This window comes from Calliphora vicina, chromosome 4, assembly GCF_958450345.1.
Source record: "Calliphora vicina chromosome 4, idCalVici1.1, whole genome shotgun sequence".
NCBI classification, from domain to species: domain Eukaryota; kingdom Metazoa; phylum Arthropoda; class Insecta; order Diptera; family Calliphoridae; genus Calliphora; species Calliphora vicina.
Genome location: NC_088783.1, coordinates 107,186,552 through 107,203,391, shown reverse-complemented (window position 1 = coordinate 107,203,391; position 16,840 = coordinate 107,186,552). Strand labels below are relative to the sequence as shown.

Here is a 16,840-nt window from a genome sequence, read left to right as displayed (position 1 = left end):
ATTTTTATTAGACACTAAAAAGCATAAAATACTTGCATGAGTCATTATATAAGAAGAAATAACAATAAAGTATGTACATTAGGCCGGGTCGATTTGTATGGACGATCAAAATGTAAAAAATCGTATAGCAGAAACGCAAGCTACGCAAAATTCTATGAAATTATCCCCAAGAAACCATAGGTCTAAAATCAAATCCTATCTTGCGCATTTCGTCTTTTATCCAATAAAAAAACTATTAAAAAAAATATATATACTGAAATATCGGCCGACTTCATAAACGCAGTAATGCAAAGCAATTACTAGGCAAAGCAATTCTTTGTGACATTCATGAACGCATAAATGTTTTGTAAAGAATCATAAATAAAAGCAGTTCATGCAATAATGAACTTGCGACATTGCCAAAACAAAATCTATTGCGTTTATGAACACTATAGCGGTATTCACTGTTAAGTGCGAATGGTCTAGCATCATTGCAAATGCAAAATTTTACCGTAATCCAATAACAAAATACACACAAAAACATTTACAATTTTGCATTTGCAATGATGCAATGATGCAATACCATTCGCACTTAATACTGAACTCCGCTTATGTATTGCAGTGTTGCTTTGCAAAATGCGTTTATGAAGTCAGCCATCATTGGATAAAAGACGAATGCGATTTTAGACCTCTGGTTTCTTCTTAGAATTTTCCGTAGAATGCGTTTCTGCTATACGATTTTTCGTTAAAAAAATCGACATACTGGTGAAAAACCGTACTTTAGTATAAAAAGTGTTTATTTTAAATAGCTTCTTAAGAATACTATTGCATCTATGGTTTCATCTGCCATTCTGGAACGAATTTTGTTTTCGACATATACTTAATTGATTAAAACAAAAGTGTGATTTTCGAAATTATATGATATTTATTATTTAAAAATTGATGTTTACAATTCAAACGACACTTAAATTCTAAACTCTTGTTACAATATTTGGTTCTTTTATATAGTTTAAAAATAACGGTAAGACTGGTTTAAAATAATGAAAAATAACGATAATATAATTTAAAAGAAAATAGTTGATAATTTTGGATGATAGAAACTATTAACAATTAGAATTAAAGCAAAATAAGAATTATAGTAAGTAATAATAAATTAAGTAATAAGAAGAATTAAAGTTAAATTAAAGAATGTAAATATAAAGAGATAAAGAAAGTATTAGGGTAGTTCATAAACATGTAACTCCCCCACACTTTGAGTACACATTACTCCTGGAATGTGGAAATTTAGATTTACTTCTCAAGTATTTTAAATATTAACAATGGTTTTTAATTAAAAATATGCATATAAATTCTTATAAACTAATTGTACATATTGTATATTACAGTATATTATATTGTGTCTGATTAATTAAATTCATTACTTGTTATTTTTCTTTAGATTTTTTCTTTTCTTTAGATTTTTTATTTAGTTTTCGAATAATTTCTGCCAGTGATTTTTCTGTCAAACTTTATATCTGGTATTTCATTTTGGTATTTAAAAATTCTTTTAACAATTTGTCTATCTCTTTTACAATTATTTTCATCAATAAAATGCGTGTTCTTTTTTTCTTTAACTTGTTTTATTATATATTTTGGTTTTTGCTTCAAATTCTGAAACCCAAGATTCTTTACTAATTCTCTCTCTGTATATTCATGACAATCTTCTCTATTTTCATTAATTTTCCTAATTCTATCAATCTTTTGTTCATGAATTTTCTTATGCAACGTATCCCATACTGATTTATCCACTTTGTTGTGAAGTAAGTCATTTGGTTTATATCCCGTTGTGCTATGTATGGAATCATTATATATTTGTACAGATTTATATACAAGAGCTTTATCATCTAAGTCATTATCCTTTCGATCCAATTTAAACAATCTTATATGTTCATTCAATGTTAAATGGAACCGTTCTATATCCGAGTTCCCAGTATGTGTATTCGGAGATGTGAAGTGAATTTCGACATCTTCTGAATTCAAAAAATTTCTGATAAATGCTGTGTTGAATTCATTGTCAGCAATTATCTTACCTGGTTTTCCTAAAACAGAGAATCTTTCCCTTAGTTTTTCAACAATAGTTAAGGAATTTTTGTCGCTTATATAATGTACTGAAACATGTTTCGAAAGTTTATCAATACAAGTTAAAAAAGTTGTCTGCTTGTTCAAAAACCATATATCGACATGAATTATTTCATTTGATTGAATAGGTGTTTCCGTAACACAAAGCTTTGTCTTTATAGGCCTTCTATCAAATTTGCACATATTACATATAGTACAATTATTAATAAATTTATGAATTTCCCTTTTCAGATTAGGATAGTAAATTTTATCCTTCAACTCTAGATATGTTTCCTCTATCCCTCTATGATTCTTATCATTGTGATATCTATATCTTTAATAAATTTGGAGCAACGTAAAAATTTAATTTCCGATAAATTTGAAAAATAATGAACTATTGTCCGTTGGAGATTCTTGTAAAGTTCAAAATTTTCACAAAAAATTGCCACTGTTCCTTTTATAGGAAAAATTTGTCTCAAAAAATCTAGTACTTTTTCCTCAAAATACTCCTTTAATGTTATTATATGTCTAGTTTTGCTATCGTATAAAGTAAGTTCCTCATAATTATACTTTTTTCCTAACATCACTACAATCTGATTTTTAAATATATTAATTGGAGATTCCGAAATAAGAATATGGTCGTTCAAGTTTTCCTTTCCACTGTGTATTGTAGCTCTGTCAGTATTTACATTTTCCTCATTTTCCATTAAGACATTAACATCTACACGACTAAGAAAGTCTGCAACCTGATTTGTTTTTCCCTTAATGTACTCAATTTCAAAGTCATATTCATTTAATAGAATTTTCCATCTTTGTAATTTCATATTAGGCTCCTTTAAAGAACTAAGCCACATAAGTGGTCGATGATCAGTTTGTACTTTAAATTTTCGTCCAAATAAATAGGGTCTGAAATATTTAATTGACCACACAATCGCTAACAATTCTTTTTCTATTGTGCTATAATTAAGCTCATGTTGGTTTAATGTCCTTGACGAAAAAGCGATTGGGTGTCCATCCTGCGATAATACCGCACCTAAGGCCTCATTACTGGCATCTGTTGTCAAAACAAACATTTTGTCAAAGTTTGGAAAAGACAAGACTGGAGTAGTACATAAAATTTTCTTTAATTTGTTAAAGGAATCAATGTAATTCTGATTATTCACATCTATATGTGAGCCTTTCTTTAAATATGAAATCATTGGTAATGCAATTTGGCTGTAATCTTTTATAAATTTCCTGTATAAACCAGTTAAGCCTAGGAAGGATCTTATTTCCTTAATTGTTCTTGGAAGTGATATTTTCTTTATTACGGAAATCTTATCAGGATTTGGTTTAATCCCGTCAGGCGTTATAATATGGCCAAGATATTCTGACTCGTGTTTAAAGAAATTGCATTTGTCTACCTGTACTTTTAGGTTATAATCAGAGATTCTCTGAAAAATTTTCATCAATGACAACATATGCTCTTGAAGAGAAGTCGAGAATACTAAAATATCGTCTAAATAGACTACACATATATTATTAATGTAATCGTGCAAAACTTCGTTCATCATTCTCTGAAATGATGCTGGGGCATTTTTCAAGCCAAAAGGCATTCTTGTAAATTCATAGTGGCCAGTTGCAGTAGAAAATGCAGTCTTATGTCTGTCCTCTGGTAATATAGGGATCTGATGAAATCCTTTGGCCAAATCTATAGTGCTAAAATATTGAGAGTTTCCTAATTTTGAAAATAAGTCCTCCATATTAGGAATGGGAAATTTGTCCTCTATAGTTACGTCATTTAATTTTCTATAGTCTACTACTACTCTCCATTTTTCCTTTCCTGAATTATCAATTTTCTTGGGTACAACCCAAATTGGAGCATTGTATGGGCTACAAGATTTGGTTATTATACCCGATTTTAACATTTCATCTACCTGTTTTTCAACCTCATCCTTGTGTATGTGTGGGAAACGATATGTTTTCGAATACACAGGAATATCATTAATTGTCGGTATCCTATGTCCGTATTTAATTACGGCAGATAAATTATCACCTTCCATATAAAAAACATTTTTAAAATTCCTAATTAATTTTGTTAATTCCTCAATCCCTTCATTATTCAAATTGTCTGTTTTTAATTTTTCCGTTAAATATTCCATTTTAGGTTCATTAAAATTAACATCTTTTACTGTGGTCTCTAAATACGATTTATCATCTTCATTGTATTCTATAGAAGAGTTTTCATATACTAGTGGAATTTTAGCATTTGAAGTTATCAATAAATTCTCCTTTAAATCAATTTTCGCTCCTAATGGTTTTAAAATATTACATCCCAAAATACCATCGAAATCACTAAATATTTCCGTTTCTAACATTTCAATTTTTGCACTAGGAGAATTAAATTCTTTAAAAAGAGGAATTGTTATCTTTGAAGATGTCGCAGTTTTAGAGCAAATAGTGTTGAGTATAATAGGGATTTCAAGTTCTGTTCTAAAAGAACTATGAAATAAGCCTCTTCTTATCAGTGTAGTACCAGATCCTGTATCTAATAATAATTTAATTGGAATGGTTCTTGTTTGCACTATTATACAGGGTAAAGCTCTTCGGCCTGTAATTGAAAATTTGAAGCCTGAATATTGGTAACGTCCATTCTATTTGAACTATTAACACTAGATTGTTGAGACCTAACTGTGTCAAAGTTCACAGGGTTATTGCCACTATTGATATTATTATTATTATCATTAAAATTATGCGATATTCCATGATTTTGAAAATTTCCTGCGTTATTTTGTGCTTGTCGTGAACTTTGAAAATTATCATTGCAGTTAAATGTCCGATATTGATTTGAAAAATTAATTGGGTTATTGTTGCCTTGGCGAAAATTATTATCATTATTAGGAATGAATCCATTATTGTTCTGCACAAATTGATTGGAATTAGGATTATAAGATTGTGAATATGATTGAGAATTAGTAAATTTTCTATTACGATTATAATAAAAATTTCTATTTTTGTTATTGTCCGAATTATTTACATTTTGAAAATTAGATTTTTTTGTATAAAAATACTCAGTTTCTATTAGTATTTCCTTAGCTTTTAATAATGAATGTGGATTTCTGGAATTCAACACTAATTTTGGTTCATTAGACAATTTTGATATAAAAATTTTTAATACCATATTCTCATTATTTTTACAACTATACCATTGCTCGTTTTCTCTATCTATACTTGTTTTCAAATTTAATTTTGTTAATAATTTTAACATGTATTCGTAAAAATCACTGACATTATTTCTAAACTCTGCAACTTTTATTTTATTAATAATACTCTCTATACTTTCTGAAATGTTAAAATTAATTCTTAATAATACCTTAATCTCGTCCCATTTAGTTGGGTTATTGTTATTAATAAGAGCAATATTTGCCCTTGATACTATTTTGTTTCTTACTCTTAAATCAAATAAAACAAGTAGAGATGCATCAACAAATTTACGAATCTCCTCAACATGTTTCGTAAACATTTCCAAATCCTCTGTTCTCCCATCGAATTCGGGTACACCTTCCAAGAGATCAAACGCATTGAAAGCCATGATTGCAATATTGTGTTGTTGTAGTGATGAATTGTTATTGCTCTAGCTAGTTGTTGTTGTTTTTATCAATGAGATGATTGTTGTTAATTCTGGAGCAAGTGTTACTTATTCCTGCTTTCTTTTTTTCTTCGTTTTTAATGTTTTGTTGTAATTTCTTTTTAGTTTTTCTTTATGTTTATTAATTTTTTTGTTTAACCTTGAATGTTGTAAACTCGTTTGTTGCTGATTATCATTGATTTGTTGTTCTTATATTTGATTTGATGTATATAAAAAAAAATTGTTTTACTTGTTTTGACTTTTATTTTGTATTTGTCATTGTTTTACAAAAAGTTCACCAATTTATCAATTTTTTATTTAAGTCAAAATTTTTTTTTAATCTTGTGTTTTCATAATTTTATTAGTTTTTAATGTTTGATAGAATATTCTTTTAGTTTTAAGTTCACAAAACTATATAGTTCATATATTTATTGTTTTAATTTTTGTGTTTGTTAATAATTTGTTTTTAAACTTTACAAATTTAGTTCCGATTTATTTTTCTTAAATTTTCGTTTGATGAAAATATATATTTAAATTTCACAAAATCTTTCCACACTTTTATTGTTTTAAACATTTATTTTTGATGACAATTTGTTTTTTAAAATTGTCAATAGTTTTTATAAAGATCACTATATGAAGTTCTCTTTTTTAATAATATTCTTTTTTTATTTAGACAAATGGTTTAAAATTTGCCAAAGAATATTCTATAAAATAGTTTATAGTTTAATTTATTTGCAGAAAAACTTTTAATAAACTTCACTTATGGAATTTTTGATTTTCTTAATAATTAAACTTGGTTCGTATACCGACTGCGCCACTTAATTGATTAAAACAAAAGTGTGATTTTCGAAATTATATGATATTTATTATTTAAAAATTGATGTTTACAATTCAAACGACACTTAAATTCTAAACTCTTGTTACAATATTTGGTTCTTTTATATAGTTTAAAAATAACGGTAAGACTGGTTTAAAATAATGAAAAATAACGATAATATAATTTAAAAGAAAATAGTTGATAATTTTGGATGATAGAAACTATTAACAATTAGAATTAAAGCAAAATAAGAATTATAGTAAGTAATAATAAATTAAGTAATAAGAAGAATTAAAGTTAAATTAAAGAATGTAAATATAAAGAGATAAAGAAAGTATTAGGGTAGTTCATAAACATGTAACTATATGCTGCTGCCGAAAAACATCTTTCACATTGGCAAACCCGTTTGCAAATACTTATAACAAATCTGCAAGTATTTTCCTCTTGTTCCTTCAGAAATAAAATGATGTATTTCTTTTGCAAGTTGAAAATCTACATTATAATTTGGTTTCGATATTGTTATTTGGGGTTTTTACATTTATTAATAATATCTTTTAGCCTTTTAGCAATCGAAATATTTTCATTTTGTTCGAGCTCCTCATCTGAGATAAAATCAATTTCATTTGAAGAGGATTTAAATTGAGTTTTGATAGATAACTTACAAAAAATGTTGAAGAATTGATTTTCTAGAGCCCCACTCAAGGAAAACCAAAAATACCGTTTTCCTTTATTAACTACATATATTGTAGCAGGAGTTGAGCTTAACAACTTTGCTGAACATCACTTTGAGATATTCGGCCATGTAGAATGTCAAAATGAATGAAAAAGTCACACAAAAATTACAATTTTCCCTATTTATTTATGAAAAACGGGATTTGGAAAATCCCGAAAATCACGGGATTCCCCGTTTAGCATCTCTAAGTGCGATGCATTTACTTTTAACGATCCCTCAGTCGCAACAGTAATCAACAATTTCTGTTGATTATGTAACAAATATGACAAATCGAATATACTCGAATGCTATAAATGTATTTAAAATTTACGATTCTGTTATCAATTACTGAGAATTCTAATGGATAATTTCAAAAACCTAAGTGGTGAGAATGTATTAGCAAAAAAAAAAAAACTACGTGAAAACAAAAACATCATTCGTATGTGTAACTTTTTTGAGTAATTTTTTTGTTTGAGTTTTTTTCTAGTAAGTATATTTTCTCTATATTTAAAACATTCTGGAAACTAACACAAATTTATTGCCAAAGCATTAGTAAGCCAACAGCCACGATAACAATATCGCTTTTCCTGTGTTATTATCAAGTGGCATTTCCGTCAAAACAGCGAAAATCACAAAGAGGAATATAAACAAAAACATCAGAGATGGAAAAGTTGATACGATCGTACTTACTTAGTACTTGCATAGTACTCTTGCGTTTCATTTGATACTTTCAAACCATTTTTTTGTATTGTATTTTATTAAAAAAGATAAATTTACACATTTTTTTTAAACGCTTTATTTATTTATTGAATCTGCCTTTTATAGACCCGACAATAAGTATTTAAATCGTATAACTAAAAATTAAAACAATTTGCTCTTCAACAAGAGAGCCTTAATGGTTAACTGGCACTCATCTTAGCGGGGTGGTAGATCTGCTCTACGGAGCCTGGATCGGGTTTGGATCTGCACAAGTTGTCTTGCAAGCGTATTGGGATGGTTTTGCAGCTTTACAATATATTTATCACGGACTTTCTTGAACTCTTCCTTTACCAATGTCACTTCTAAAGGTAGAATCACACGATTGCCGCAATGCACCAATTATTGGTCTATTTTATATGTCAATCGTGTGATTTCACAACTTATTGGTTCATATGTCAAACCACAACAATATTGTGCTTATTGGGCCCAATCAAATGCAAAAGTTAAAAATACACCAATATTTATTGTGTTCTAGTGCGGAAATCAAAGAAGACAATTAGCGCCAATATTCATTTTTGTAAATTAAATATTCTATTTCTGAGCCACATATGTATGTACATCTTTTAACATTTCTTTATTAATTTTTTTATGCGATAATTAAGGCCGACGCTATTTTCTTTTTCTAGTTAACAAATAATTTTTTCACAAATAGATTTTTGTAAACAAAACAAAATTTAACATCTAGCACAACAGCTGTTTCTCTGAGTTGCCGTAAACTAGAACAATCGTGTGACTGGAATGCGACAATTATTGCCACTAAATCGCTTTGCGCCAATTTACGACAATCAAATTTATATAAAATGAGGCTGACTGCAGAGAATTTGATTGGGACAATTTCTTTATTGGTCCCCAATTCAGCACAAAACAAATTGTATTAAATGCATTGCGGCAATCGTGTGATCCTACCTTAAGTCCCTGTGGATATTTTCATTTCTTATATACCATGGTGCTTCCGTCATGGTCCTAAGAATTTTAGATTGGGCCCTCTGTACAAGAGAAATACTGGTGTATACTAGCCATTCCCCATAATTGAATTCCATATGTCGAAATTAGTTTTAAAACGGTCTTATACAGGATGAATTTATATTCAATTAACGTTGTTGAGTGTATTTACACATTTCTTTTGCTTTTCGTTATAATCCAATCATGGCGTTTATATTACATAGAAGAGACTCATTCAAACCAAATATTCTTTGCATATTTGAGTACTTCACAGACACAATATTGTTATACCAACCAATCCAACCAAGAAAATCTAAACAAAATTTTGTGTATAACAGTTACATATTTTCTATAGAAAATTTTATGTTTTAAATTTGAGGCTGGTGGGCAGCCCCCAAAGTTGCTCGCCTCGGACTTACAAAATATCAACAAAAATTCAGTTCTTATCCGAATGTCAAGAATAATTTAGAAATTTTTGGTTTAAGAGATATTTGTTAAATTTTCGCCAACTTTTTTGATGTGATAAACCTACTTGGGTTCGGTAATTTTTAAAAATATATACGTCCCTTCAACTTCGTGAGAAGGGTATATATAAATTTGTCATTCCGTTTGTAATTTCTACATTTTTCATTTCCAACCCTATAAAGTATATACATATATTCTGGATCCTTATAGATAGCGGAGTCGATTAAGCCATGTCCGTCTGTCTGTCTGTTGAAATCAATTTTCTGAAGACCCCAGATATCTTCGGGATCCAAATCTTCAATAATTCTATCAGACATGCTTTCGAGAAGTTTGCTATTTAAAATCAGCAAAATCCGTCCATAAATAACGGAGATATGAGCAAAAAACCGGGACAACCTCGATTTTTTACCTATTTTTTATCTATATCTGGATTACTAAGTCATTAATATAGACAATATGGATATCTAATGATAGATATTTCAAAGTCCATTGCAACGATGTAGATAAGGATATAGTAAGTTGGACCTACAATGGGTCAAAATCGGGAAAGATATTTTTTAACCCGATTTTTTTTTTTCATCAAACAATTTTTTTTGTCATAAATTTTTTTTAAAAACTAGAAAAAAAATTAAAAAAAAAGAAAAAGTACCAAAAATCAAGCACTTGTTGATTCCCACTCACTCCGGTCCATATAAGCTTTACTTCATGTTTCTAGGTTCATTGGTGAAAAAATTACAAAAAGTACCATTCAAAAAGTACCAAAAAGTCTCCCCCTAGAATTCTCACTGACTTAGGACCGTGTATGATTAATTTCATGTTTCTAAGTCCTTTGTTATACAAAATTAAAAAAAAGTACCATTATAATAAAGAAAAAGTACCATGAATTATCCGCTTGAATTTTCACTCAAATAGGACCATATACGCTTAATTACATATTTCTAGGTCCATTATTATAGAAAATTCAAAAAGTACCATTATAATATAGAAAAAGTACCAAAAAGCAGTCACTTGTAGATGCCCACCCACTCTGGCCCATGTAAGCTTTATTTCATGTTTCTAGCTTCATTGGTGAAGAAATTACAAAAAGTACCATTCGAATAAAGAAAAAGTACCAAAAAGTCTTCCCATAGAATTCTCACTCACTTAGGACCATATATGCTTAATTTCATGTTTCTAAGTCCATTGTAATAGAAAATTCAAAAAGTACCATTAGAAGAATGAAAAAGTACCTATAGTTCAGTTCTCACATTTTGGTACCTAAATATAATCCCTTATTTCTAACACTAACTTCACTCAGATACATATCAGCTAACTTTAATGTCGATAAGTGAAATAATTTAAAATATTAAAAAGGTACCATTAGCAGAAAAGTACCAATTTCCCTTTTCGTCCTTGAACACCCCTCAAGTCTGAAATTTTAAATTATTTCATTTTGCAAAAGTTGTTTATGCTACAGACATGTCTCAATCGATTAAAATCTGTGTTAATGTGCCCAATAATAAATATGTTTTAAAAAAAGTACCAAGCTGTTTACCCGGATTTGGCCTAAAATACACCATGGCACTCGAGTTCCAAATAACAACCTGTTAGTTAATTTTTGTATGAATCCAGGAACCAATGTTAAAAAAATTATCAAAATCGGCTTAATAATTTGCAATAAAATGTATTTTCCCGATTTTATCCCCTTTTTGGTACCTTTTTTATCCCCATTGCTTTGGTAAAATTTAATTCAAATAAATTTCTGTATCGTGGTGGGAGATCATAATGAAATATTCGTATGTCTATGTCAAATTATAGAAAAACATATTTTATGAAAAGGTACCAAAAATAAACACAATTTTTATCCCTTAAGGGTTTGAATTTCCAAAAAGTACCAAACCTATATTTTTTATTTTTTGATAAGTAAAGAATACGATTTAAATTTTGTTTCTATGTTTATTGGTTTAAAAGATACATAGGGTGCCAAAAAAGTACCAAAATACAGTTTTTACTCGTTTTCTCCCCTAAAAGGTTCGAATTTCGAAAAAGTACGAAACACCTGTCAGCTTATTTTTTAAATGGAGTAACATGCAATTTTAAGTTTTTTTGTATCTTTATTAGTTTTGAAGATATAAGGTTACCGAATTTACCCTTTTTTACCCCCTAAACGTTCGAATTTCCAAAAATCCCTTCTTATCGGATCGTTTTGAATAGGGAGGAACCCACAGTTAAAATTTCGTGATTCTAGCTTCAGCCGTTTGGGCTGTGCGATGATGAATCAGTCAGTCAGTCAGTAACGTTACTCTTTTATATACATATATAGATATTGTAGCACGAGTTGAGCTTAACAACTTTGCTGAACATCACTTTGCGATAAATGAATGAAAAAGTCACACAAAAATGACAATTTCCCCTATTTATTTATGAAAAACGGGATTTGGAAAATCCCGAAAACCCCGGGATTTAAAATTAAAAAATCCCGGGCTTCGGGATTTAGAAAATCCGAAAACCCCGGGATTTTCGGGAACGGGATTCCCCGTTTAGCATCTCTAAGTGCGATGCATTTACTTTTAACGATCCCTCAGTCGCAACAGTAATCAACAGAAGTTGTTGTATGACAAATCGAATATACCCACAATTTTTTGATGGTATGTACACTGAATCAATTAAGTCTCCGTACAGACATACTCATAATATAAACTAGATATTTATGGTCACTTTTCAATACATATTTAAACCTTTTTTTAATTCATTTTATAAAAAATCTTATAAACTAGAAATCAACATAAAAAAACTACAAACATTTTCATTAAAAACATAAAAATTTACATAAATTCAATAATTGTACGAAAAGTATCACCAAAAAAGTCTCCGTACAGTTAACCGTTTTAAGGCAAGGAATCCCAATATTAATTTTAATTGAATTTAATATGTGGTAGGTCCTCCTTTCTGAGCAATTGCAGCATTTTAATGGCTGTGCATGGAATGGACCAGCTTTGTTGTTGTCAGGGAATCTATTTTATACCACTCTTCCATTATAACGGCTTTTAGCTGATCTTTTCTTGTTATATTGTGCTGCCGAACCTTTCTTTCCAAGTGATCCCATATATGCTCAATCGGGTTGAGATCAGGTGCTGAGCTGTGCGATTTAAGTGCTTAAGAACATTATAAATAAGACATTCCTTTACTAATCTAGATGTGTGATTAGGATCGTTGTCTTGTTGGAAGCAATACAAACGTCCCAAGCCTAATTTTCCAGAACTTTGTTTTAAGTTTTCTTTTAATATATTAAGGTATGCATATTATACCATAGTGTTTTCAACAAAAATAAGTTATCCCACCCCAGATGAAGCCATGTAACCCCAAACAATAACGTTACCTCCTCCATGCTTTACGGTTAGCGTCAAATGCTTCGGATTCATTTCAGTATTTGGCTTTCTCCATAACATTTCTCTTCCATCAGAACCAAAAACATTCAATTTACTTTCATCGCTAAAAATAACTCGATCCCAAAATAAAAAAATCTTTATCAATATGCTCGATAGCGTAATCCAATCTCTTTTTCATGTTCACTTTTCGAACAAGGGGCTTCTTACGGCTTACTCGACCATTGTATCCATTTAGTTTAAGAGCGTTTCTTACAGTTTGGGGGTTTACCGTTAATTCATCACTAGTTTTCAAGTTTCCCGCAATTAAACATGCGTTAATTTTTGGATTACCTTCTACAAATCGTACAATTCTTCTCTCTAAGTGGTGATCTATTTTTCTTGGATGGTCAGTTCTTTGTTTATTTGCCATTGTTCCGGTTTTTTTGAACTGTTGAATAACGTACTGAATGGAAGAGCGTGGTCTTTTTACAATATCCTTGATTTCGGTTAGATTTTTTCCTTCATTTTGCAAGTTAATAATAATTTTCTTTCTATCCATTAAAATTTGCTTATTTTTGGATTCCCTGACAACAACAAAGCTGGTCCATTCCATGCACAGCCATTAAAATTAAGCAATTGCTTAGAAAGGAGGACCTACCACATATTAAATGCAATTAAGTTTAATATTGGGATTCCTAGCCTTAAAACGGTTAACTGTACGGAGACTTTTTTGGTGATACTTTTCGTACAATTATTGAATTTATGTAAATTTTTATGTTTTTAAGGAAAACGTTTGTATTTTTTTTATGTTGATTTCTAGTTTATAAGATTTTTTATAAAATGAATTAAAAAAAGTTTTAAATATGTATTGAAAAGTGACCATAAATTGCTAGTTTATATTATGAGTATGTCTGTACGGAGACTTAATTGATTCAGTGTATATGTATAAATGACTAATTGCGAATGCTATAAATGTATTTAAAATTTACAATTCTGTTATCAATTACTGAGAATTCTAATGGATAATTTAATATACATAGAGCGGAAACTCTCCTGTCAAAGACCTAACTCAGTTGTCAAAAACCTAAGTGGTGAGAATGTATTAGCAAAAAACAAACTATGTGAAAACAAAAACAACACTCGTATGTGTAACTGTTTTGAGTAATTTTTTTGTTTGAGTTTTTTTTCTAGTAAGTATATTTTCTCTATATTTAAAACATTCTGGAAACTAACACAAATTTATTCCCAAAGCATTAGTAAGTCAACAGCCACGATAACAATATCGCTTTTTTAAGTCAGTTATTAGATTTATTTTGTAAAATAATAACCAATAATTATTATATTTTATAATAAAAAATCTGTATAAAACAAGTTGAAGAAAAATACTTAAGTAAACAAAATATAAATTCTTGGTGAAAAAAATATTTATTTGGTGAAGAATTGAACAACAACTGTTGCATCTGTAAGTTGGTAAATATTATTTAAATCAATAATAGTGAAAAATGGTTTATTGTTAAATTTTGATTTCTGTAGTGCGATTAGAGATGCTAATCGGGACTGATTTTTACCAAATGCCGAACCCCGGTTCGGGATTTTGTAAAGAATCCCGAAATCGGGAAATCTAAAATCCCGAAAATTATAAGAAAGAAACGTACATAATTATGTCTTTACAATTGAAAGTAAATTTTTTATTTAGCAATTCATTTTTATTAGACACTAAAAAGCATAAAATACTTGCATGAGTCATTATATAAGAAGAAATAACAATAAAGTATGTACATTAGGCCGGGTCGATTTGTATGGACGATCAAAATGTAAAAAATCGTATAGCAGAAACGCAAGCTACGCAAAATTCTATGAAATTATCCCCAAGAAACCATAGGTCTAAAATCAAATCCTATCTTGCGCATTTCGTCTTTTATCCAATAAAAAAACTATTAAAAAAAATATATATACTGAAATATCGGCCGACTTCATAAACGCAGTAATGCAAAGCAATTACTAGGCAAAGCAATTCTTTGTGACATTCATGAACGCATAAATGTTTTGTAAAGAATCATAAATAAAAGCAGTTCATGCAATAATGAACTTGCGACATTGCCAAAACAAAATCTATTGCGTTTATGAACACTATAGCGGTATTCACTGTTAAGTGCGAATGGTCTAGCATCATTGCAAATGCAAAATTTTACCGTAATCCAATAACAAAATACACACAAAAACATTTACAATTTTGCATTTGCAATGATGCAATGATGCAATACCATTCGCACTTAATACTGAACTCCGCTTATGTATTGCAGTGTTGCTTTGCAAAATGCGTTTATGAAGTCAGCCATCATTGGATAAAAGACGAATGCGATTTTAGACCTCTGGTTTCTTCTTAGAATTTTCCGTAGAATGCGTTTCTGCTATACGATTTTTCGTGAAAAAAATCGACATACTGGTGAAAAACCGTACTTTAGTATAAAAAGTGTTTATTTTAAATAGCTTCTTAAGAATACTATTGCATCTATGGTTTCATCTGCCATTCTGGAACGAATTTTGTTTTCGACATATGCTGCTGCCGAAAAACATCTTTCACATTGGCAAACCCGTTTGCAAATACTTATAACAAATCTGCAAGTATTTTCCTCTTGTTCCTTCAGAAATAAAATGATGTATTTCTTTTGCAAGTTGAAAATCTACATTATAATTTGGTTTCGTTATTGTTATTTGGGGTTTTTACATTTATTAATAATATCTTTTAGCCTTTTAGCAATCGAAATATTTTCATTTTGTTCGAGCTCCTCATCTGAGATAAAATCAATTTCATTTGAAGAGGATTTAAATTGAGTTTTGATAGATAACTTACAAAAAATGTTGAATAATTGATTTTCTAGAGCCCCACTCAAGGAAAACCAAAAATACCGTTTTCCTTTATTAACTACATATATTGTAGCAGGAGTTGAGCTTAACAACTTTGCTGAACATCACTTTGAGATATTCGGCCATGTAGAATGTCAAAATGAATGAAAAAGTCACACAAAAATTACAATTTTCCCTATTTATTTATGAAAAACGGGATTTGGAAAATCCCGAAAATCACGGGATTCCCCGTTTAGCATCTCTAAGTGCGATGCATTTACTTTTAACGATCCCTCAGTCGCAACAGTAATCAACAATTTCTGTTGATTATGTATGACAAATCGAATATACCCGAATGCTATAAATGTATTTAAAATTTACGATTCTGTTATCAATTACTGAGAATTCTAATGGATAATTTCAAAAACCTAAGTGGTGAGAATGTATTAGCAAAAAAAAAAAAACTACGTGAAAACAAAAACATCATTCGTATGTGTAACTTTTTTGAGTAATTTTTTTGTTTGAGTTTTTTTCTAGTAAGTATATTTTCTCTATATTTAAAACATTCTGGAAACTAACACAAATTTATTGCCAAAGCATTAGTAAGCCAACAGCCACGATAACAATATCGCTTTTCCTGTGTTATTATCAAGTGGCATTTCCGTCAAAACAGCGAAAATCACAAAGAGGAATATAAACAAAAACATCAGAGATGGAAAAGTTGATACGATCGTACTTACTTAGTACTTGCATAGTACTCTTGCGTTTCATTTGATACTTTCAAACCATTTTTTTGTATTGTATTTTATTAAAAAAGATAAATTTACACATTTTTTTTAAACGCTTTATTTATTTATTGAATCTGCCTTTTATAGACCCGACAATAAGTATTTAAATCGTATAACTAAAATTAAAACAATTTGCTCTTCAACAAGAGAGCCTTAATGGTTAACTGGCACTCATCTTAGCGGGGTGGTAGATCTGCTCTACGGAGCCTGGATCGGGTTTGGATCTGCACAAGTTGTCTTGCAAGCGTATTGGGATGGTTTTGCAGCTTTACAATATATTTATCACGGACTTTCTTGAACTCTTCCTTTACCAATGTCACTTCTAAAGGTAGAATCACACGATTGCCGCAATGCACCAATTATTGGTCTATTTTATATGTCAATCGTGTGATTTCACAACTTATTGGTTCATATGTCAAACCACAACAATATTGTGCTTATTGGGCCCAATCAAATGCAAAAGTTAAAAATACACCAATA

At 29.6% G+C, this 16,840-nt stretch overlaps 1 protein-coding gene across 3 annotated transcripts in view; it reads left to right on the top strand.

Moving 5' to 3' along the window:
• Window positions 1–16,840, top strand: part of LOC135959030 (uncharacterized) — a 62,159-nt gene that overhangs the window by 32,919 nt on the left and 12,400 nt on the right. The window contains exon 1 of one of the 3 annotated variants that reach the window (XM_065510022.1): window positions 13,998–14,195. The exons of 1 other annotated variant lie outside the window; for it this stretch is intronic. The gene's annotated coding sequence lies outside the window, so the exon portion shown is untranslated. Of the gene's footprint in view, window positions 1–13,997; window positions 14,196–16,840 lie in introns of those variants that run through there. One more of the 3 variants, XM_065510021.1, reaches the window with a different exon arrangement.